The sequence below is a fragment of the Leptidea sinapis genome, unplaced genomic scaffold (assembly GCF_905404315.1).
Source record: "Leptidea sinapis unplaced genomic scaffold, ilLepSina1.1, whole genome shotgun sequence".
Classification (NCBI taxonomy): domain Eukaryota; kingdom Metazoa; phylum Arthropoda; class Insecta; order Lepidoptera; family Pieridae; genus Leptidea; species Leptidea sinapis.
In genome coordinates this window covers 12,501-37,500 of record NW_026099571.1, presented here as the reverse complement: position 1 = coordinate 37,500, position 25,000 = coordinate 12,501, and the positions used below count along the sequence as shown (strand labels likewise).

The window sequence follows — 25,000 nt, the reverse complement described above, 5'->3', positions numbered from 1 at the left end:
AGTTCCGACGATCGATTTGCACGTCAGAATCGCTACGGTCCTCCATCAGGGTTTCCCCTGACTTCGACCTGACCAGGCATAGTTCACCATCTTTCGGGTCCCAGCATCTGTGCTCAGAGCGCGCCCGCATTCGCTGATTGGAAACGAGACGCCTCGGGAGTGCGAGAGATCGATTTTTGACGACCGACGCTCCATCCTCCCTGAGCGCGCGACAAGCGCGCGCCTTCACTTTCGTTGCGCCTTTCAGTTTTGTCTGTTTGAATTCATAACTCAATGACTCGCACACATGCTAGACTCCTTGGTCCGTGTTTCAAGACGGGTCCTGCGAGTGCCCGAAACAGTAACATCGCCGACTGATACGCGCACAGTCCGAGACTACACGGCTGCGACGACAGCGGCGTCGCGTCAGCATCCGCACAAGGGCAGGATGTCGACGACGACTCTCGCTCGCGTCGGGCCGGACGCGTCCCCGGATGGAGACGCGTGCGCGTTTCATGACAAGTACCGTCCGCCGCCGGCCGGCGATCGTCACGGTCGGACGGCTGTGCGCGTGAACGCGCAGCCGCCCGGCTCCCGGACAACGCTTAGGCCGAACAGACGAACGGGTCGCGATGCATAATGTGTACTAAGAGAGAAGTGCACGCCGTCCGGGTGCGTCAACGGCGGCGACCGGTGAACGCGAGCACGAGTCTCGCGCACATCGCGGCACGCCGCCGTACGCCCCGGAGTGACGATGAATCTCTCCGTTCGTTCATTCGAGTTTCGCAGGTTTACCCCTGAACGGTTTCACGTACTCTTGAACTCTCTCTTCAAAGTTCTTTTCAACTTTCCCTCACGGTACTTGTTCGCTATCGGTCTCGCGGTTATATTTAGCCTTAGATGGAGTTTACCACCCACTTAGGGCTGCACTCTCAAGCAACCCGACTCTGAGGAGAGTCCCTCTCGCGGACTCGCTCCGTCGCTACGGGCCTGGCACCCTCTATGGGAAAACGGCCCCGTTCAAGACGAACTTGGACGGGAGCGGCGACCGCGAGAAAGCGGAACCTCCCTAACACCACATGTCCCGCGACCGTGACGACCGCGGGATTCGGCGCTGGGCTTATCCCTGTTCGCTCGCCGCTACTGAGGGAATCCTGGTTAGTTTCTTTTCCTCCGCTTACTAATATGCTTAAATTCGGCGGGTGATCCTCCCTGATCTGAGGCCAACGATAAAAAGTATGAGGCAGACACGATATCCGTCAGCGCAGCGACACCGTCGTGCGCGCGCCGCCAATAAGTCTCAACGACGTATCGTCGACCCGCGCACGTACCGCGATCGAAGCGCCCTTCGGACGTCGAGTCCGCCTACTCGTTTGCACGCTCACGTCGGGCCGAAATAACACGTGCAGCGCACGGGACGCGAACCGAAGGCGCAGCCACGCACGCCGTTCACATAGAGAGCTCTGCATAGATTAATTAAAATTAATCACGAGATATCCGCGTGTGACAGCGAACGAGCGCGCCCCGGTACCGCGCCCGTCTCCGTGACCCACGTCGGGCGTGAGGCGGAGACGGCGTTGCACGCGAGCAGCACCACGCGTTGCGGCTTATTTTACATTTTCGAACGGATCGAGCGGGCCCCGGAAAACCGGCGGGGTTTACCCGAGCCCGGCCCGAAGACCGTCACTCGTTTTACACGTTTTTTAGGCGCGCAAACAGTGTTGTCAGCATACAGCGACGGCGTCGTCGTATTCTTTTATGCAGCCGGCCCTCAGACAGGAGTGGTCCTGGATATTTCTCCACGGACCGCAATGTGCGTTCGAAATGTCGATGTTCAAATGTGTCCTGCAGTTCACACTATGACGCGCAGTTAACTGCGTTCTTCATCGACCCGCGAGCCAAGTGATCCACCGTTCAGGGTAATAGTTTTTTATATTTAGAAAATACGTGAACGATCTCTGTGTGTAACAAAATATTATGTGACGCACGCATTGCGCGTACGTCGTGATCTCGACTCGCTTCGCACTCGACATGAGCGCGTCGCGAGACGCACGCGCGTCGCGTACATGCGAACCGCGCCCGCCGAAGCGTCGTGCCGGAGACGTCGTGCCGGACACCCCCCACATGCGGCGGGAGATGTCAGCGCGCGCGCGGCAAACGCGACAACGTAGCACAGAGAGCACATCGCGAGCGCGAAAATAATCAGTGATTGACACGTGATTGAAGTTATCATCGTCAACAGTCGGCTGTGAGCGAAGCGTGTCGGCGACAACGCTCGCGCACGCGACCGTTACACGTTAATGATCCTTCCGCAGGTTCCCCTACGGAAACCTTGTTACGACTTTTACTTCCTCTAAATGATCAAGTTTGGTCAACTTCCCAGCAACGCCGACGGCCGCGAAGCCACCGCGTGTCGGTCCGAAGACCTCACTAAATCATTCAATCGGTAGTAGCGACGGGCGGTGTGTACAAAGGGCAGGGACGTAATCAACGCGAGCTTATGACTCGCGCTTACTAGGAATTCCTCGTTTATGGGGGATAATTGCAAACCCCAATCCCCAGCACGAAGGAGTTTCAACGGGTTGCCCGGGCCTCTAGGCCAGGGAGAACATGTTGATTCCTTCAGTGTAGCGCGCGTGCGGCCCAGGACATCTAAGGGCATCACAGACCTGTTATTGCTCAATCTCGTGCGGCTCGAAGCCGCCGGTCCCTCTAAGAAGAATTTTAATACGCCGCCAGTGAGTTGCGCGACCCTGAAGCCGCGCACACCTAAATGACGACGCCTATTTAGCAGGCTAGAGTCTCGTTCGTTACCGGAATTAACCAGACAAATCGCTCCACCAACTAAGAACGGCCATGCACCACCACCCACCGAATCAAGAAAGAGCTGTTAATCTGTCAATCCTTCCGGTGTCCGGGCCTGGTGAGATTTCCCGTGTTGAGTCAAATTAAGCCGCAGGCTCCACTCCTGGTGGTGCCCTTCCGTCAATTCCTTTAAGTTTCAGCTTTGCAACCATACTCCCCCCGGAGTCCAAAATCTTTGGTTTCCCGGAAGCTGCCCGCCGAGCCATTGTAGTAACGTCGGCGGATCGCTAGATGACATATTTACGGTTAGAACTAGGGCGGTATCTAATCGCCTTCGAACCTCTAACTTTCGTTCTTGATTGATGAAAACACCTTTGGCAAATGCTTTCGCTGATGTTCGTCTTGCGACGATCCAAGAATTTCACCTCTAACGTCGCAATACGAATGCCCCCAGTTATCCCTATTAATCATTACCTCGGAGTTCTGAAAACCAACAAAATAGAACCGAGATCATATTCTATTATTCCATGCACGAAATATTCAAGCGGCATTTTGAGCCCGCTTTGAGCACTCTAATTTGTTCAAAGTAAAATTGTCGGCCCATCTCGACACTCACTGAAGAGCACCGCGATAGGATTTTGATATTGAACCGGCGTTTTACCGCCGGCTCACCGACGATATGCTCCGCAGACGTGTCAGTATCACCGCGGATGCGATGCACCGACAGCGCGGCGCACAAATGCAACTACGAGCTTTTTAACCGCAACAATTTTAGTATACGCTATTGGAGCTGGAATTACCGCGGCTGCTGGCACCAGACTTGCCCTCCAATTGTTCCTCGTTAAAATATTTAAAGTGTACTCATTCCGATTACGAGGCCTCGTAAGAGTCCCGTATCGTTATTTTTCGTCACTACCTCCCCGTGCCGGGAGTGGGTAATTTGCGCGCCTGCTGCCTTCCTTGGATGTGGTAGCCGTTTCTCAGGCTCCCTCTCCGGAATCGAACCCTGATTCCCCGTTACCCGTGACAACCATGGTAGTCGCAGAAACTACCATCGAAAGTTGATAAGGCAGACATTTGAAAGATGCGTCGCCGGTACTGGACCATGCGATCGGCAAAAGTTATCCAGATTCATCAAAATTAACGACTTCGGACGCGAGGCCCTCCGTCGATTGGTTTTGATCTAATAAAAGCACTCATCCCATCACTGGTCAGAGCTCTGATTGCATGTATTAGCTCTAGAATTACCACAGTTATCCAAGTAACTGAGTAAGATCTAAGGAACCAAAACTGATATATTGAGCCATTCGCGGTATCGCCTTAATACGGCTTGCACTGAGACATGCATGGCTTAATCTTTGAGACAAGCATATAACTACTGGCAGGATCAACCAGGGAGCTGCTGCAAACAACGATTGTTGTCGCGCTCAGCGCGTCATGCGTCGCGATCTCCCCTTAGGGCGTCGCGACTATGACATCTTGAACATATCGTGAGATATCCGTTCGCGCACTGTATACTATATATCTCAAAGGCATACGGTGCGCGTTGAACGAATCATAAATCGGCGATGGGCCGATTGTATGTTATGAAAGTTCAGTAACGAGAGTCCCTTCGGGTAATAATAAAAATGATGACACGCAATAGAAGCGGTATCAACGTATTAATATCGGTACACGTCGTGATCACAAATCGGATCGACGCCCGGTGCTTGAGAGGAGCGTGAACGTCTCGCACGCGTGAAATGCGCGACGCGTTCCGGCTTGCGGGCCCTCACGTTAAAAATCTTAACAGAGGGAAACCGTCGAAGCCCAGTCGGCGTCTTGGTGCGCGCAAAAAATTTACACGATCGCTTTCAACGTGACGAGGATCGCCGCAGCGTATGATACTGTAGAGAGAGTGAAGAGAGGAATTATGAGAAACGAAATCACAAAAAACCTTTCAAATCACCAAATCAAATATCATCCGCATAGGGAAACTCGAAAACGCTCGATCGACACAGCGCGGTGAGTCTGTCTCATTTTTTATATTGTAAAAAAAGAACATATAAAACAACGCGCGACACAAACACAGACACAGACACACCAGCTCTCTGCCCCGAGAGTACCAACAACCGTATTGTTATTATATCATCGTCGTTATCATCGCGCGCATTCACAAACTTACTCAAATATAAATATATATTAAATAAAATATGAATGACGATGACGACGACGAGAATAATAAAACAGCAGCAGTTGTTGTGGCTGGGGGTGGTTGGTGTTGTGCGCGTTTTTGTATTTTTGTCGCGTGCGTTTTTCACTCTTTTTACAAGAAAAAACTTGAGCGGCGTTGAATTCGGCGTCGCGAACCGTTCGCTACGGACTCGACTCTCGACGCCGACTGCCGTATGTGTGGTGCACGCGAACGATATGAACGTGTAAACTCTCTGATATGTGAATAAAGTGATTTTGATTTGATTTTACTATTTATTAATAACATAATATTGAATATGCATTGCGGCTTCGAAGAAAAAATCGTTTTTTTTTTTTTTTTTTTTTTTTTTTTTTTTTACTTTATTAATAACGAGTACGATAATGTTCAGTAATAAACGCGCGACACGTACATTTCATTTTCCCTCCGAAACCAAATAAAAAACCTCCAAAAAAAAATATATTTCAAATCAAATCAAAATTCTTATCATACATCAATCTTACTCACCCAAACTAAACATGTAAACGTCTAAACGCAGCACGAGACGAGCCAGCTACTTGATACTACCTAAGACAAGAACAAATTACGGCAAGCGTATGTTTATTTACGAGGGCGCACCACTTTTTAATAGTCTACCTTCATCTCTCAAAAAGATTAGGTCACTAAAAACATTTAAACGTGACCTATCAGACTATATTGTTTCAAAGTTTTTATAAAACACATGTCTGAAATTGTTTGTTATGTGACAGTGCCCTGTAAAAGTGTGTAATCTTAAATTTTGTGAAGAAGAATAAGTACTATAATGTGTAACATGTATGTACTGAACATCTAAAGAACGGCGGATAAATTATTACATCATATTTTTATGTTCTCATGTAAGTGACAATATTATGTTTTTAATGAGAAATAAATATCTTTAAACGTAATTCTTTCTTACTTACTTACTTACTTACCTATTTACTTACTTACTTAGTTGCTTACTTACTTACTTACGTACTTACTTACTTACTTACTTAATCACATTCGTTTTTCGCGATTTTCAGCAAAACGGTAGGTAAGTTTTATCATAAAAGTATCTCGGACAAAAATTGTAGATCGTAAAATTATCCATTAAAAATGTATCAATACTTAGTGTTAGATTCAAAAAGTTAGTTTCCACGCCACCTATGAGGTAGTAGTGTACTTAGCGCGTTTTTATAAGTTTTTGAATAGTTATTATCTCAGAAACGGTGGCTCGTAGGAAAAAAAGTATCGGTACATTTTTTATAGATAATTTTATCACCTACACTTTTTCTCGTAGGTATTTTTATGATAAATTAATAATTAATAATTTATTTTATTTAATTAAAAAAAAAAAACGGACAGAACATGCAATTATTAGGGGACACGAATATTGGTCAAAAACTATAATGTTCTGGTGTACAAGGAACAAGAGAAAAGATGGAGACCGGCAGGGAGCGCCGCGCTCCTCGCGCTCGGCGGTACTCGTTATTGGAGAAAACAAGTAAGTGAGATATCCGTCCGGGGAGACCGGCAGGGAGCGCCGCGCTCCTCGCGCTAGGCGGTACTCGCTATTGAGGAATCGACCGTACCCGCTATTGGGGCCGATCGTACTCGCTTTTGGAATTTGCGCAGCGCGCCCAACACCACCGGAGCCGCCGCCGCCGCCGCCGACGGCGATGTACACTTATCACAACACTCGACTCGACATAATAACCTGAAAATGATCGTACTCGTTATCATTAGAGTAGTCGCCGTGTACAACATCAACCACGTCTTTCAACTATAATAAATAATAATATATTGTAAAATTTTATAATCATGAGAAATCGCGTGACGCGTCCGTCACGACGAAATATCATGATAATATTATTTATATTATTATGTTATTATAATATTATATGTTGGCCTGTTGTTTGTTTGCACACACACACACACACAACTACTCTGCTTCTCGGCGACGATGCGTCCTCGGACGAATCACCTGGCGTAGGGCTGACTCTCAACAGATCGCAGCACGACGCTGCTCTACCGAGCACAACACCCCGCCAGGAACGTAAGTCGTCTACAGACTATTCCGAGCCCCGACATCGAACTGAGGTAAATTCGAAACTTCGACGCCGTGGTGCACGTGTTAATACCGCTCGCACCGTTCGTCGCGTTCCAAATGGGCTTCGACGTCGCGTCTTACGAATAAAACGCGACTAGTAAAGTCACATTGTTTAGAGCCTCCCGACACTCGGGGCTCCACAGTGAGTATATCCTTGCCGGATTCGGCTAGGCTGGCTTCGGCCTTAGAGGCGTTCAGGCATAATCCCGCGGATGGTAGCTTCGCACCACCGGCCGCTCGGCCGAGTGCATGAACCAAATGTCCGAAACTGCGGTTCCTCTCGTACTGAGCAGTATTACTATCGCAACGACACGCCATCAGGAGGGTAAAACTAACCTGTCTCACGACGGTCTAAACCCAGCTCACGTTCCCTTTTGATGGGTGAACAATCCAACGCTTGGCGAATTTTGCTTCGCAATGATAGGAAGAGCCGACATCGAAGGATCAAAAAGCAACGTCGCTATGAACGCTTGGCCGCCACAAGCCAGTTATCCCTGTGGTAACTTTTCTGGCACCTCTTGCTAAAAACTCTTTATACTAAAGGATCGATAGGCCGTGCTTTCGCAGTCCCTATGCGTACTGAACATCTGGATCAAGCCAGCTTTTGCCCTTTTGCTCCACGCGAGGTTTCTGTCCTCGCTGAGCTGGCCTTAGGACACCTGCGTTATTCTTTGACAGATGTACCGCCCCAGTCAAACTCCCCGCCTGGCAGTGTCCTTGTACGGTCAACAGCATGTCGACTGTACATCACGTTTCGCGTATCAGCGTTTACGTCGCCTCGCGTTATTTCCTAAGTAATATTGTAACCAGTTCGCGACAAGCCGCCGATCGATTCGCGTGCTCATTACCATACCAACATTTTACCATTTTACCATATAGCATAAGTTAAGGTTTCAATATACCATTTGAGCCTAACTTGTGTTTTACTCTGTACGGAACCAAACCACCGTACATTGTGGTCCTTCGGCCTTTTGTTAACCAGTGACAAATTTTTTTTTTTTAACCATTCCAAGGACATTGTGGTCCTTCGGCCTTTTGTTAACCAGTGACAAATTTTTTTTTTTTAACCATTCCAAGGACATTGTGGTCCTTCGGCCTTTTGTTAACCAGTGACAAATTTTTTTTTTTTTAACCATTCCAAGGACATTGTGGTCCTTCGGCCTTTTGTTAACCAGTGACCAGAATTTTTTTTAACCATTCCAAGGACATTGTGGTCCTTCGGCCTTTTGTTAACCAGTGACCAGAATTTTTTTAACCATTTCGAGGACACAAAAACATTGTGATCCATCGTTCTATTAACCAGTACCATTAGTTAACCATTTTAACCAAAATTCGTCGCGTGTGTAGTGAACCAAATTAGTGTTGACCAAAGTGCTTGTGTGTGGAGTGTAACCAGTTCACCAGATCGGCGATACTACCAGCGACTACCAACGGGGAGACTGCTGAGGACACACCAGGTCACCACGTACCAGTCTTCAAGTAAGATCTTTCCTTTTTATCACTCACCACTCTTTACCACTCTCTTTTGACCCGTAACCATGGAGGCTCTATTAACCACCCAAAACCAGATTATGTCCGCGATTAACACGCAGTGTGTTAATTTCAAGAAGGACGGGCCAGAACGAAAGACACCCGCCTATATTGAAAAACGTCTCAACGCTTTAGACTCGTACTGGAGTGAATTCCAGACCAACCATACTAGGCTTTGTGCTGAGTTTGAAGACCCTAACCATCGCTACTTCGCGGAAAACCATTACCAGCGGACGAAAGATTTTTACCAGGAAGTTAGGAATATGATTTCTAATTACGTAACCAGCGATCCCAGCAAACCATTACTGAGACCTGCTACACCATTATCGCAGGGCTCAGATAGGCGCGATATTTTCTCTCCCGCTCAGGAGGGTCCCTCTTTTAGCTTCCCTGCACCAAAGCTATCGAACCAGGGCAACTCCAGTAGGGTCGAAGAAATGCTGCGAAAGCAGAAGAGCAACTTCAAGGCGCTATCCCGTACCATAGAGGCTGTCGACCTTGAAAGCTGCTCCGACCGCTGGGAGTTCGAAGATATTTTACGAACTATCCAATCAAGATGGTCGGTCATCGATTCTCTTCACTGGGACATCGACAGCGAAGGGCTGCTCGACAACGAAGAGTATGAGACAGCATTCGCTGAGATGGAGAAGAAATACAACACCATGAAGAAGGCAGTGAACAGACAGATGTGGTCGTCATCTTACAGGGAACGTTCAACCCCACAAATGGACATTCCCACCTTCAGCGGAAACTACCAAGATTGGATATGTTTTAAAGATTTATTCTCCGAAACAATTCACCATAATAAATCTTTACCAAATGCGCAGAAATGCAATTCTTGAAAAGTAAGCTCCGTGGCGAGGCTGAAAAATTAGTTCACCATTTACGCATCAATTCTGAAAACTACGAAGTATGCTGGGACATATTAAACCAACGTTACCATAATACTAGGTTAATATTTAATTCTCACATACAATTGTTACTAACCATGCCTACGATTCAACATCAATCTGCAGCGGTCATCAAAAGGTTACATGACACCACCAACGAGTGTCTTAACTCTATAAAAGCAATGGGCATCGACATTTCCAACTGGGACCCATTGATCGTCTATATTTTGTGCCAAAAGTTAGATACTGAAACCCATAATGATTACATTGTGTCGCTTAAGAATCCAAAAGAATTGCCTACTTTGTTAGATTTTTTGAAATTTTTAGAAATTAAATTTACTTCGTTAGAAAGCTCTCGTCGTAAGCAGGACTTCAACAAATCAAATTCATCCCAGGTACACCAAAACCAATACCAAAAACCATGGGCTGAAAAGCATACCAATAACCATTTACATAATTTTATGAACAGAAATTTTAAACCAAGACCAGCTGTAATAAACCACGTCAATACGAAACCAGTACATATTGCGCCACAACGGAAATGCATACTCTGTAAAACGTGTTGCCATGAATTGTTTAAATGCAAACAATTTCTAGAATCCGCACCGCTGAATCGACTTAAGGTCATTGAATCCAACAAATTATGTAAAAACTGTTTAATTAACCATTATGACAAGGAATGTTCTTCGGAAAAAACTTGCCGTTTTTGTAACCAGCAGCATAATACTCTTCTGCATAATGCTCTTGTCACTTTTGCACCATCTACTTCTAGAAATACCGAGATCGAAAATTCTCCTAGAAGATCCAATATATGCGTTACCAATGCCCCACAAGAAACCATGCCCAAATTATTAGCAACAGCTAAAGTTAATATTATGTCTATGGATGGCTGTCACCATACCATGCGAGCCCTCATAGACCCGTGCGCGGAGTCATCTCTCATTACAGAGAATGCCGCTCAACTTTTAGGCCTACCCAGGATTAAGCGCCACTGTGTGGTGGTCGGAGTAGGCGCAAAAGCCAACAATAGTAAGGGAGTCGCACAGCTTTCAGTGTCATCTCTTCATAATAATTTCACATTTAAAACGGAAGCCTATGTGATGAAGCATGTCGTCGGGAATTTACCACACGAAACATTAGAAAAACCAGCTTGGCCGTATTTACAAAAGTTACCACTCGCAGATCCAGAGTTTTATAAAAGTAGACCAATAGATTTAATTTTAAGCGTTGAAGTTTACGAATTAATTATTTTACCAGGTTTAATTCGTAATGGCACATCACTACCAATCGCGCAAAATACCAAGCTCGGTTGGATTCTTAGTGGTACCATAAAACCAAACCAAACATATTGCAACGTCGTCATGGTCGACTTGCAGGATATACAGCGGTTCTGGGAGATTGAAGATATCTCAGACAACTCTGTAAATATTACGGATGAAGATAACCATTGCCTTCATCATTATCAACAGCATACTACGCGCAAACCAGACGGACGTTATGTTGTACGGTTACCATTAAAACCAGAGATTACCGAAAAATTGGGTGAGTCTAAAACCAAAGCCGTAGCCCAATTTCGGCAATTAGAACGCAGATTTTGTAAAAATAAAATTATCGAACAGAACTACAAACAATTTATCCATGAATATATTAATTTAAACCATATGAAGAAATGTAATAGTAATCCGATACTTCAGTGCTATTTACCTCACCATTGTGTAATCAGAACGGATTCCACGACGACTGCCACGCGAGTTGTTTTTAATGCCTCAGCGAAAACTTCGACTGGACTTTCGTTGAATGACCTTATGTACTCTGGACCAAATTTACAAGAGGATTTGTTTACTCTCATATTAAAGTGGAGGCAGTACCAAATAGCCTTCACAGCCGATATAGAGAAGATGTTCAGATTTATAGATGTCCATGATGATGACCAGCCGCTCCAGAAGATCGTGTGGAGGGACTCTGAAAAGCAACCATTAGAAGAATACCAACTTACCACTGTCACATACGGCACCAAGGCCGCACCATTCCTAGCCATGATGACATTGAAACGTCTGGCTAAGGATGAAGGTCACCGTTACCCAGAAGCAGCAGAAGTTCTGGCTACCAGGCTCTACATGGATGACCTCCTCCATGGACATCATGACCTCCAGTCTGCAAGGAGGCTGATTTCCGACCTCATAAATCTCCTTAAGTTAGGTGGATTCAATCTAAGGAAGTGGTCGTCAAATCAACCAGATGTACTACCAGATAACCAGTTACCATGCGAAGACCAAGCATATGTTTTTAAATACCAGGAATCAACCAAGGCATTAGGACTTAAGTGGCATCCCGACGAAGATTATTTCACTTTTCAATTGAATTCCGAACCAGTCAGTAAACTCACCAAAAGAAGTTTACTCTCGAATATATCGAAGATATTTGATCCGCTTGGATGGCTTTCACCAGTTACCACCAAGTTGAAACTACTCTTCCAGGAAGTATGGCTCTTAAATCTTCTGTGGGACGACGAATTACCAGCTGACATCAACACAAAATGGAAAACCATAGAGGCTGACATCACGAAAATTAGCCATATTACCATACCAAGGTGGTTGCAGTCTTCTAAGAACGACACCATTGAATTACATGGGTTTTGTGATTCATCACAAAATGCCTACGCTTGTGTTGTATACTGCAGAGTCAACAATATTACCAGCAACCAGTCTTCTGTAGTATTAGTAGCTTCGAAGTCTCGTCTCGTACCTGTAAAGAAAAATGTATCGTTACCTAGATTAGAGTTATGTGCAGCGGTTCTACTTACCAAGGTCATGAAGATCACCTGTAAATGCCTATCAGATTACAACATCAAAATCTACGGTTGGTCTGATTCGACAGCTGTGTTAGGCTGGCTCAACGGCGACCCATGTAAATGGAAACCATTCGTCGCGAATAGGGTGAAGCAGGTCATTGACATTATACCATCGAGTAGCTGGCATTATGTGTCAACAAAGGACAACCCAGCTGACTGCGCAAGTAGAGGCATTACCACAGAACAGCTGATTAACCATTCCATGTGGTGGATAGGTCCCCACTGGCTAAGATCGTTTGAAGAGTCCAAATTAACCAATAAATTATATACAACCTGCGAAGAGCTTAAAAAACCATTATTAAATATAAATGTAAACACAATTAAATATCAAAACAAGGTTATAGATAGTATAATTAGCAGATACAGCGATTTTACGCGAGCTTCAAGAGTGCTTGCGTGGGTGTTACGTTTTACACCTAAGTCATTTAATACTAATAAAACAAACTACTTAACTATATTAGAAATAAGAAAAGCTAAAAACTTAATTATAAGGCATATACAACAAGTAGAATTTTTAGAAGATATACAATATATTAAAAACCATAACCAACCTAACCCTAAGAGTAAATTATTAAAATTGAAACCATTTATTGATAACCAGGGGCTCTTGAGGGTTGGGGGGCGATTGACCAACGCCAAAATAGAAGATAGTATGAAACATCCGTGTATTTTACCACATAACCATTTGCTTACTGACATGATTATTGACCACGCGCATAAGATGACCTTTCATGGGGGTCCCCGGTTAACCCTTGCTTGGCTGCGTCAAGAATATTGGATCCTGGGAGGAAACAATGCTGTAAAGAAGAGGCTACGGAGATGTGTGCTATGTAGAAGGCACGACCCCCTGAAACACGACCAGTTGATGGGAGACTTACCACCTGCAAGAATCAACAGGACCCGCCCCTTTTACCATTTGGGGGTTGATTTTACTGGTTTTGTTGACGTCAAGTCTGCGAAGGGTAGATCAGTGAGATGTACCAAAGGATATGTCGCCGTCTTCGTGTGTATGGCGACCAAGGCTGTACATTTGGAGTTGGTCTCTGATCTCACCGCCTCAGCATTTTTGGCAGCCCTCAGAAGACTTGCGGCCAGGAGAGGATCGCCCGGTCACATTTACAGTGACAACGGGACGAACTTTATAAAAGCAAATAGAGTTTTGCAAGAGGAGATTGTTAACTTGAAAACCATATTGAATGCCCAGTTTTATGCAGAAATAGCTGAAATGTCGATAGAATGGCACTTCAACGCACCATCTTGGCCAAGCGCAGGCGGTCTCTGGGAGGCTGCAGTGAAGAGCTTGAAATACCACCTGAAGCGAGTAATAGGAGAACAAAAACTCACCTACGAGGAGTTCTCTACTCTTCTAGCTCAGCTAGAAGGATGCCTTAACTCCAGACCTCTGTGCCCGCTGAGTGAAGACGTCGAAGACTTAGATTGTTTGACCCCTTCTCATTTTCTGTCCAGTGGACCAACATTGACCATTGTTGAGTCAGAACACGACTTACGAACCAGATGGCAGTTAGTGCAGAAGATTTACCAAGATGTGTGGAAGAGATGGAGAGCGGAGTACCTCACACAGTTGAACGCTAGGTCCAAGTGGCGACGTTCACAACCAAATTTAAATGTTGGCGGCATTGTAATTATACACGATGCTAACCTGCCACCGGGTAAATGGGCTCTCGGTCGAATCGTGCAGCTACATCCGGGGCAAGATGGGCTAGTTCGAGTAGTCTCTGTTAAAACCAAAAATGGCATTATGAAGCGACCAGTAGTCAAACTATCTCTTTTACCTATTAACCACTCCAACGACGAAGACAGTAACCAAATTCATGAAACCACTGACCATAACCAGCCGAAACACCAGTCGAACGACGATTTACCAAAACCAAAGCGACGAGCTAGAAGAGGAATTGTTAATTTATTTACCATGGCACTTATGTTGTTTACCTTTTTATTTTCACCAGCCACGTGTGCATACAACGCTATAAACTTCAACGACAGTCAAAGTTTATATTTAGATAAAATATCAACCATGCGACTAGTTCAGGACGAATGGAAACTAGTTGTATACTACGATTTAAAACCATATTGGCAAGGCAGTAAATTGTTATCCAAATATATTGATCATATGGAATATATTTGCAAGGAATCGTCAGTCAGAAACCATTGTGAATCTATTTTAATACAATTACAGCACAGTTATACAGAGTTATCGCATTACAATAACATTCTGTCGACGCAGCAGTTCCCACGCGGGCACGCGCGGCGCAGGCGCGGCCTTATCAACGCTGTGGGTAATGTTGCACACGCGCTGTTCGGTGTACTCGATGACCAATTCGCTAAGCAGTATATTCAGGACATCGATTTAATTAGGGAAAACCAAAACCATCTTGCTGCTCTATGGAAAAACCAGACTTCCGTAATAGAAGCAGAATATAATGTATTGAAGAGGATGCAAGGCTCAATTGACAAACAATATAAAATATTTACTCATTACCTTAACCAGTTAAAGAACGCTACCAATGATGTCAAGAGTCAATTGAAAGACGTGGAAAACAATAATGAATTTTTATTATGCGCTATGGCAGCTAACAGCTTGGAGTCGAATTTGAAGAATGTGCAGGATGTTCTTTTAGATACTGTTTCGGAGGTGTACTTTGGGAAGTTCAACATACATCTTTTGAAACCCGACCAGCTTCTAGAAGAATTAAATATTATTTCCGGAAGATTGTCCAACGATTTAAGTTTACCAATAGAGAACACGCATACAGAATTAACCAAAATGTACCATTTACTCAAGGTCAGAGCGAAAATGCTAAATGACTATTTTATTTTTGAAATTAGAATACCATTAGTGAGTAGAGACCATTACCAAGTATATAAAATTTATCCTGTACCAAGACGGAACGGCAAAACCATGGTCACCCTAGTTCCAGTTTCGGATTACATTGCGATCAACTTACGAAGAGACTCATTTATGACCATATCACACTTAGAATTAAATAATTGTCTTCATTTAGATACTGAGACACAACTTTGTCCTTTGGAAAAACCAATTTCTCATATGAGTCATGATGACGTCATGTGCTCCAAAGACCAGGAGACGAAGCAGTGCAGAACCAAAACTGCCAAATGTCTAGATTGGTGGTCTCAGCTAAGCGAGGTCAATACATACTTTTTCTTTTGCTGCGACTCGTATCCAGTACGTATCATCTGTGGAGAGCAAATGTTTTCCAATCATCTTAATAATAGCGGCATTATTAGGTTGGGTCCAGATTGTGTTCTGAAAGGACAAGACATTACCATTTATGCTCGGAGGCTTCAGAACAATACATTAACCATACAGACGGATATACCAGCTATAGACATTCACCCCATCAACCACATCTTTAACCAGAATAAGACGTTCGTGTCGCTGATTTCGGAGCCAGCATCAGTGATGGGTGGTTACGATCAGGAGCTAGATGATATAGGCGCAAAAATAAAACAAATGAATTCAGAGAGTGGTCTAAAGGGTGGTATATCTTATCACGACGTTCACCACTACGTCGCGATATACGTGGTGGCGGGTGTGCTGGTGGCCGGGGCCGCCGCGTACGCCGTGCGGCGGTGGTGCCCGCGCCGCAGCCGACGCCAGGACTCCAGCGCGCCGCCCGCGCCGGCAGCCGCTGGCGCAGGGCCAGCCGCGTCGCACCCGCCGCGCCCTGAGCCGCGGGGTCTGACGAACGCAGCGTTTGTGTATAGTGTTAGTGACCAGTGTGTAAGTGTAGTTAACCACGGGCAATCTAGTGCTAGTAAAAATAGTGATAAGTGTAGTGATGAAGTGAAAGACCAATCCACTTCTCCTGTAGTGCATAGGCATAATTTTAGTGATTACTGTGGCTAGAGACATTAAGGTTACCATTAGATAATGCAAATTTGTTTATCACCTTGTCTCACGTCACTCGCTAACCATAACCATTTCTTTTTTGTACCATCTTCACCACCACTCTTTCTTCTCTCGCGGTGGCAGCATGTACGGTCAACAGCATGTCGACTGTACATCACGTTTCGCGTATCAGCGTTTACGTCGCCTCGCGTTATTTCCTAAGTAATATTGTAACCAGTTCGCGACAAGCCGCCGATCGATTCGCGTGCTCATTACCATACCAACATTTTACCATTTTACCATATAGCATAAGTTAAGGTTTCAATATACCATTTGAGCCTAACTTGTGTTTTACTCTGTACGGAACCAAACCACCGTACAGTCCTCGAACCGGATCACGCGGGAGTTGTACGGCGACGAGCGTTGCCGCCACGTCGCCACTCTGCACGCTTGGAACGAAACACCGTACGCCCGCCGATATTATCGACCGCGCACCGCTTCCGCCCAACCGAGTAAGTAATGAAACAATGAAAGTAGTGGTTTTTCAGCGACGACCGCGAACGATCTCCCACTTATGCTACACCTCTCATGTCTCCTTACAATGCCAGACTAGAGTCAAGCTCAACAGGGTCTTCTTTCCCCGCTGATTCTCCCAAGCCCGTTCCCTTGGCTGTGGTTTCGCTAGATAGTAGATAGGGACAGCGGGAATCTCGTTAATCCATTCATGCGCGTCACTAATTAGATGACGAGGCATTTGGCTATCTCAAGAGAGTCATAGTTGCTATCGCCGGGCGGGGGGTCTGGGGGGCTGGCAAGCCCCCCAGCGCACCCGGCCCGACGTCGGATGGCGGTACTTACTGTCTGCCTTTCTAACTGCTAGAATCCCAACGCACACCGCCTACTAGGTAGGTTACAGCACAACAGCTTTCGCTCCAGTCCCGGTATAGTGCGTTGGTCAGACGTAGAGGGTCACAGACAACCAATTATGACTCGCCATTTACCCGCGCTTGCTTGAATTTCTTCACGTTGACATTCAGAGCACTGGGCAGAAATCACATTGCGTCAACACCCGCGAGGGCCATCGCAATGCTTTGTTTTAATTAGACAGTCGGATTCCCCTTGTCCGTGCCAGTTCTGAGCTGACCGTTGAACGGCGGTCGTACAGTACCGCGCCGATCGCGCACGAGACGAAACCGACGCGGACTTACGGCTAGGAAGATCCGCGAAAGGCCGGAACGCGGGTCCGGATTCAGCACGACGCGCGAGACCACCTTGCGATGGAGACACGCGCGAGCATCGACCAGGCCCGGCACCGGCCGCATCCGCTTCCCGTCCAAACCCGACACGCCCCGGTCCTCAGAGCCAATCCTTATTCCGAAGTTACGGATCCAATTTGCCGACTTCCCTTACCTACATTATTCTATCGACTAGAGGCTCTTCACCTTGGAGACCTGCTGCGGATATGGGTACGAGCCGGCGCGACATCTCCACGTACATCCCTCACCTGAATTTTCAAGGTCCGCAGAGAGTATCCGGACACCGCCGCAAATGCGGTGCTCTTCGCGTTCCGAACCATATCTCCCTTCTATAGGATTCCATGGAACTCGAACGCTCAGGCAGAAAAGAAAACTCTTCCCGGACCACTCGGCGGCGTCTTCAGGCCACTTTGGGTTACCCCGTCGAACACTCGCTTGAGAAACGAGAGAACGATTATTGAAACGGTTCCGCTGCCGGGTTCCGGAATAGGAACCGGATTCCCTTTCGCTCAAAGGGCGTTATTTATCATATACACAAAATATATATAAACACGCCGCATCGACATAAGATCTCTCCTTGAGCTTAGGATCGACTGACTCGCGAGCAACTACTGTTCACGCGAAACCCTTCTCCACGTCAGTCCTCCAGGGCCTCGCTGGAGTATTTGCTACTACCACCAAGATCTGCACCGACGGAGGCTCCAGGCGGGCTCACGCCCAGACCCTTCTGCGCACTCCGCCGCGCACGTCCTACTCGTTACGGCATAATACGCGTGCGCTTTGACACGCACGCGCCGATTGCCGGTAACGGTAGTGTATAGGCAAAACGCTTCAGCGCCATCCATTTTCAGGGCTGGTCGCTTCGGCAGGTGAGTCGTTGCACACTCCTTAGCGGATTCCGACTTCCATGGCCACCGTCCTGCTGTCATGAGCGACCAACGCCTTTCATGGTGTCCCATGAGCGTTTTTTAGGCGCCTTAACACTACGTTTGGTTCATCCCACAGCGCCAGTTCTGCTTACCAAAATTGGCCCACTTGGCACCGTCATCAGATCTCCGGCTTCATCGTTCGAGTAAGCCGGAGTTCTCACCCATTTAAAGTTTGAGAATAGGTTGAGGTCGTTTCGGCCCCAATGCCTCTAATCATTCGCTTTACCGGATGAGACTGTTACGAGTCGACGCCAGCTATCCTGAGGGAAACTTCGGACGGAACCAGCTACTAGATGGTTCGATTAGTCTTTCGCCCCTATACCCAGTTCCGACGATCGATTTGCACGTCAGAATCGCTACGGTCCTCCATCAGGGTTTCCCCTGACTTCGACCTGACCAGGCATAGTTCACCATCTTTCGGGTCCCAGCATCTGTGCTCAGAGCGCGCCCGCATTCGCTGATTGGAAACGAGACGCCTCGGGAGTGCGAGAGATCGATTTTTGACGACCGACGCTCCATCCTCCCTGAGCGCGCGACAAGCGCGCGCCTTCACTTTCGTTGCGCCTTTCAGTTTTGTCTGTTTGAATTCATAACTCAATGACTCGCACACATGCTAGACTCCTTGGTCCGTGTTTCAAGACGGGTCCTGCGAGTGCCCGAAACAGTAACATCGCCGACTGATACGCGCACAGTCCGAGACTACACGGCTGCGACGACAGCGGCGTCGCGTCAGCATCCGCACAAGGGCAGGATGTCGACGACGACTCTCGCTCGCGTCGGGCCGGACGCGTCCCCGGATGGAGACGCGTGCGCGTTTCATGACAAGTACCGTCCGCCGCCGGCCGGCGATCGTCACGGTCGGACGGCTGTGCGCGTGAACGCGCAGCCGCCCGGCTCCCGGACAACGCTTAGGCCGAACAGACGAACGGGTCGCGATGCATAATGTGTACTAAGAGAGAAGTGCACGCCGTCCGGGTGCGTCAACGGCGGCGACCGGTGAACGCGAGCACGAGTCTCGCGCACATCGCGGCACGCCGCCGTACGCCCCGGAGTGACGATGAATCTCTCCGTTCGTTCATTCGAGTTTCGCAGGTTTACCCCTGAACGGTTTCACGTACTCTTGAACTCTCTCTTCAAAGTTCTTTTCAACTTTCCCTCACGGTACTTGTTCGCTATCGGTCTCGCGGTTATATTTAGCCTTAGATGGAGTTTACCACCCACTTAGGGCTGCACTCTCAAGCAACCCGACTCTGAGGAGAGTCCCTCTCGCGGACTCGCTCCGTCGCTACGGGCCTGGCACCCTCTATGGGAAAACGGCCCCGTTCAAGACGAACTTGGACGGGAGCGGCGACCGCGAGAAAGCGGAACCTCCCTAACACCACATGTCCCGCGACCGTGACGACCGCGGGATTCGGCGCTGGGCTTATCCCTGTTCGCTCGCCGCTACTGAGGGAATCCTGGTTAGTTTCTTTTCCTCCGCTTACTAATATGCTTAAATTCGGCGGGTGATCCTCCCTGATCTGAGGCCAACGATAAAAAGTATGAGGCAGACACGATATCCGTCAGCGCAGCGACACCGTCGTGCGCGCGCCGCCAATAAGTCTCAACGACGTATCGTCGACCCGCGCACGTACCGCGATCGAAGCGCCCTTCGGACGTCGAGTCCGCCTACTCGTTTGCACGCTCACGTCGGGCCGAAATAACACGTGCAGCGCACGGGACGCGAACCGAAGGCGCAGCCACGCACGCCGTTCACATAGAGAGCTCTGCATAGATTAATTAAAATTAATCACGAGATATCCGCGTGTGACAGCGAACGAGCGCGCCCCGGTACCGCGCCCGTCTCCGTGACCCACGTCGGGCGTGAGGCGGAGACGGCGTTGCACGCGAGCAGCACCACGCGTTGCGGCTTATTTTACATTTTCGAACGGATCGAGCGGGCCCCGGAAAACCGGCGGGGTTTACCCGAGCCCGGCCCGAAGACCGTCACTCGTTTTACACGTTTTTTAGGCGCGCAAACAGTGTTGTCAGCATACAGCGACGGCGTCGTCGTATTCTTTTATGCAGCCGGCCCTCAGACAGGAGTGGTCCTGGATATTTCTCCACGGACCGCAATGTGCGTTCGAAATGTCGATGTTCAAATGTGTCCTGCAGTTCACACTATGACGCGCAGTTAACTGCGTTCTTCATCGACCCGCGAGCCAAGTGATCCACCGTTCAGGGTAATAGTTTTTTATATTTAGAAAATACGTGAACGATCTCTGTGTGTAACAAAATATTATGTGACGCACGCATTGCGCGTACGTCGTGATCTCGACTCGCTTCGCACTCGACATGAGCGCGTCGCGAGACGCACGCGCGTCGCGTACATGCGAACCGCGCCCGCCGAAGCGTCGTGCCGGAGACGTCGTGCCGGACACCCCCCACATGCGGCGGGAGATGTCAGCGCGCGCGCGGCAAACGCGACAACGTAGCACAGAGAGCACATCGCGAGCGCGAAAATAATCAGTGATTGACACGTGATTGAAGTTATCATCGTCAACAGTCGGCTGTGAGCGAAGCGTGTCGGCGACAACGCTCGCGCACGCGACCGTTACACGTTAATGATCCTTCCGCAGGTTCCCCTACGGAAACCTTGTTACGACTTTTACTTCCTCTAAATGATCAAGTTTGGTCAACTTCCCAGCAACGCCGACGGCCGCGAAGCCACCGCGTGTCGGTCCGAAGACCTCACTAAATCATTCAATCGGTAGTAGCGACGGGCGGTGTGTACAAAGGGCAGGGACGTAATCAACGCGAGCTTATGACTCGCGCTTACTAGGAATTCCTCGTTTATGGGGGATAATTGCAAACCCCAATCCCCAGCACGAAGGAGTTTCAACGGGTTGCCCGGGCCTCTAGGCCAGGGAGAACATGTTGATTCCTTCAGTGTAGCGCGCGTGCGGCCCAGGACATCTAAGGGCATCACAGACCTGTTATTGCTCAATCTCGTGCGGCTCGAAGCCGCCGGTCCCTCTAAGAAGAATTTTAATACGCCGCCAGTGAGTTGCGCGACCCTGAAGCCGCGCACACCTAAATGACGACGCCTATTTAGCAGGCTAGAGTCTCGTTCGTTACCGGAATTAACCAGACAAATCGCTCCACCAACTAAGAACGGCCATGCACCACCACCCACCGAATCAAGAAAGAGCTGTTAATCTGTCAATCCTTCCGGTGTCCGGGCCTGGTGAGATTTCCCGTGTTGAGTCAAATTAAGCCGCAGGCTCCACTCCTGGTGGTGCCCTTCCGTCAATTCCTTTAAGTTTCAGCTTTGCAACCATACTCCCCCCGGAGTCCAAAATCTTTGGTTTCCCGGAAGCTGCCCGCCGAGCCATTGTAGTAACGTCGGCGGATCGCTAGATGACATATTTACGGTTAGAACTAGGGCGGTATCTAATCGCCTTCGAACCTCTAACTTTCGTTCTTGATTGATGAAAACACCTTTGGCAAATGCTTTCGCTGATGTTCGTCTTGCGACGATCCAAGAATTTCACCTCTAACGTCGCAATACGAATGCCCCCAGTTATCCCTATTAATCATTACCTCGGAGTTCTGAAAACCAACAAAATAGAACCGAGATCATATTCTATTATTCCATGCACGAAATATTCAAGCGGCATTTTGAGCCCGCTTTGAGCACTCTAATTTGTTCAAAGTAAAATTGTCGGCCCATCTCGACACTCACTGAAGAGCACCGCGATAGGATTTTGATATTGAACCGGCGTTTTACCGCCGGCTCACCGACGATATGCTCCGCAGACGTGTCAGTATCACCGCGGATGCGATGCACCGACAGCGCGGCGCACAAATGCAACTACGAGCTTTTTAACCGCAACAATTTTAGTATACGCTATTGGAGCTGGAATTACCGCGGCTGCTGGCACCAGACTTGCCCTCCAATTGTTCCTCGTTAAAATATTTAAAGTGTACTCATTCCGATTACGAGGCCTCGTAAGAGTCCCGTATCGTTATTTTTCGTCACTACCTCCCCGTGCCGGGAGTGGGTAATTTGCGCGCCTGCTGCCTTCCTTGGATGTGGTAGCCGTTTCTCAGGCTCCCTCTCCGGAATCGAACCCTGATTCCCCGTTACCCGTGACAACCATGGTAGTCGCAGAAACTACCATCGAAAGTTGATAAGGCAGACATTTGAAAGATGCGTCGCCGGTACTGGACCATGCGATCGGCAAAAGTTATCCAGATTCATCAAAATTAACGACTTCGGACGCGAGGCCCTCCGTCGATTGGTTTTGATCTAATAAAAGCACTCATCCCATCACTGGTCAGAGCTCTGATTGCATGTATTAGCTCTAGAATTACCACAGTTATCCAAGTAACTGAGTAAGATCTAAGGAACCAAAACTGATATATTGAGCCATTCGCGGTATCGCCTTAATACGGCTTGCACTGAGACATGCATGGCTTAATCTTTGAGACAAGCATATAACTACTGGCAGGATCAACCAGGGAGCTGCTGCAAACAACGATTGTTGTCGCGCTCAGCGCGTCATGCGTCGCGATCTCCCCTTAGGGCGTCGCGACTATGACATCTTGAACATATCGTGAGATATCCGTTCGCGCACTGTATACTATATATCTCAAAGGCATACGGTGCGCGTTGAACGAATCATAAATCGGCGATGGGCCGATTGTATGTTATGAAAGTTCAGTAACGAGAGTCCCTTCGGGTAATAATAAAAATGATGACACGCAATAGAAGCGGTATCAACGTATTAATATCGGTACACGTCGTGATCACAAATCGGATCGACGCCCGGTGCTTGAGAGGAGCGTGAACGTCTCGCACGCGTGAAATGCGCGACGCGTTCCGGCTTGCGGGCCCTCACGTTAAAAATCTTAACAGAGGGAAACCGTCGAAGCCCAGTCGGCGTCTTGGTGCGCGCAAAAAATTTACACGATCGCTTTCAACGTGACGAGGATCGCCGCAGCGTATGATACTGTAGAGAGAGTGAAGAGAGGAATTATGAGAAACGAAATCACAAAAAACCTTTCAAATCACCAAATCAAATATCATCCGCATAGGGAAACTCGAAAACGCTCGATCGACACAGCGCGGTGAGTCTGTCTCATTTTTTATATTGTAAAAAAAGAACATATAAAACAACGCGCGACACAAACACAGACACAGACACACCAGCTCTCTGCCCCGAGAGTACCAACAACCGTATTGTTATTATATCATCGTCGTTATCATCGCGCGCATTCACAAACTTACTCAAATATAAATATATATTAAATAAAATATGAATGACGATGACGACGACGAGAATAATAAAACAGCAGCAGTTGTTGTGGCTGGGGGTGGTTGGTGTTGTGCGCGTTTTTGTATTTTTGTCGCGTGCGTTTTTCACTCTTTTTACAAGAAAAAACTTGAGCGGCGTTGAATTCGGCGTCGCGAACCGTTCGCTACGGACTCGACTCTCGACGCCGACTGCCGTATGTGTGGTGCACGCGAACGATATGAACGTGTAAACTCTCTGATATGTGAATAAAGTGATTTTGATTTGATTTTACTATTTATTAATAACATAATATTGAATATGCATTGCGGCTTCGAAGAAAAAATCGTTTTTTTTTTTTTTTTTTTTTTTTTTACTTTATTAATAACGAGTACGATAATGTTCAGTAATAAACGCGCGACACGTACATTTCATTTTCCCTCCGAAACCAAATAAAAAACCTCCAAAAAAAAATATATTTCAAATCAAATCAAAATTCTTATCATACATCAATCTTACTCACCCAAACTAAACATGTAAACGTCTAAACGCAGCACGAGACGAGCCAGCTACTTGATACTACCTAAGACAAGAACAAATTACGGCAAGCGTATGTTTATTTACGAGGGCGCACCACTTTTTAATAGTCTACCTTCATCTCTCAAAAAGATTAGGTCACTAAAAACATTTAAACGTGACCTATCAGACTATATTGTTTCAAAGTTTTTATAAAACACATGTCTGAAATTGTTTGTTATGTGACAGTGCCCTGTAAAAGTGTGTAATCTTAAATTTTGTGAAGAAGAATAAGTACTATAATGTGTAACATGTATGTACTGAACATCTAAAGAACGGCGGATAAATTATTACATCATATTTTTATGTTCTCATGTAAGTGACAATATTATGTTTTTAATGAGAAATAAATATCTTTAAACGTAATTCTTTCTTACTTACTTACTTACTTACCTATTTACTTACTTACTTAGTTGCTTACTTACTTACTTACGTACTTACTTACTTACTTACTTAATCACATTCGTTTTTCGCGATTTTCAGCAAAACGGTAGGTAAGTTTTATCATAAAAGTATCTCGGACAAAAATTGTAGATCGTAAAATTATCCATTAAAAATGTATCAATACTTAGTGTTAGATTCAAAAAGTTAGTTTCCACGCCACCTATGAGGTAGTAGTGTACTTAGCGCGTTTTTATAAGTTTTTGAATAGTTATTATCTCAGAAACGGTGGCTCGTAGGAAAAAAAGTATCGGTACATTTTTTATAGATAATTTTATCACCTACACTTTTTCTC

The 25,000-nt window shown here is 47.0% G+C and overlaps 1 long non-coding RNA gene and 5 other non-coding genes across 6 annotated transcripts in view; all 6 read right to left on the bottom strand.

Annotated features, from left to right (window-relative positions):
- The window catches only part of LOC126979304 (large subunit ribosomal RNA), a 3,975-nt gene extending 2,770 nt beyond the window's left edge, over positions 1–1,205 (bottom strand). Inside the window, exon 1 of the ribosomal RNA XR_007732803.1 lies at positions 1–1,205. This exon is cut by the window's left edge and continues 2,770 nt beyond it. This is a non-coding gene — a ribosomal RNA (large subunit ribosomal RNA).
- A 539-nt stretch (positions 1,206–1,744) lies between these two features.
- On the bottom strand, positions 1,745–1,901 carry LOC126979307 (5.8S ribosomal RNA). Its single transcript, XR_007732805.1, has one exon. It is a non-coding gene; the product is annotated as a 5.8S ribosomal RNA (ribosomal RNA).
- A 376-nt stretch (positions 1,902–2,277) lies between these two features.
- On the bottom strand, positions 2,278–4,182 carry LOC126979302 (small subunit ribosomal RNA). Its single transcript, XR_007732801.1, has one exon. It is a non-coding gene; the product is annotated as a small subunit ribosomal RNA (ribosomal RNA).
- A 2,768-nt stretch (positions 4,183–6,950) lies between these two features.
- Positions 6,951–18,049, bottom strand: LOC126979300 (uncharacterized). The gene is made up of 2 exons (XR_007732799.1): positions 16,603–18,049; positions 6,951–7,790 (listed from the first exon to the last, which is right to left on the bottom strand). It is a non-coding gene; the product is annotated as an uncharacterized LOC126979300 (long non-coding RNA).
- Positions 18,050–20,480: 2,431 nt separating this feature from the next.
- Positions 20,481–20,637, bottom strand: LOC126979305 (5.8S ribosomal RNA). The gene has a single exon (XR_007732804.1). It is a non-coding gene; the product is annotated as a 5.8S ribosomal RNA (ribosomal RNA).
- A 376-nt stretch (positions 20,638–21,013) lies between these two features.
- On the bottom strand, positions 21,014–22,918 carry LOC126979309 (small subunit ribosomal RNA). Its single transcript, XR_007732807.1, has one exon. It is a non-coding gene; the product is annotated as a small subunit ribosomal RNA (ribosomal RNA).
- Positions 22,919–25,000: the final 2,082 nt, after the last annotated feature.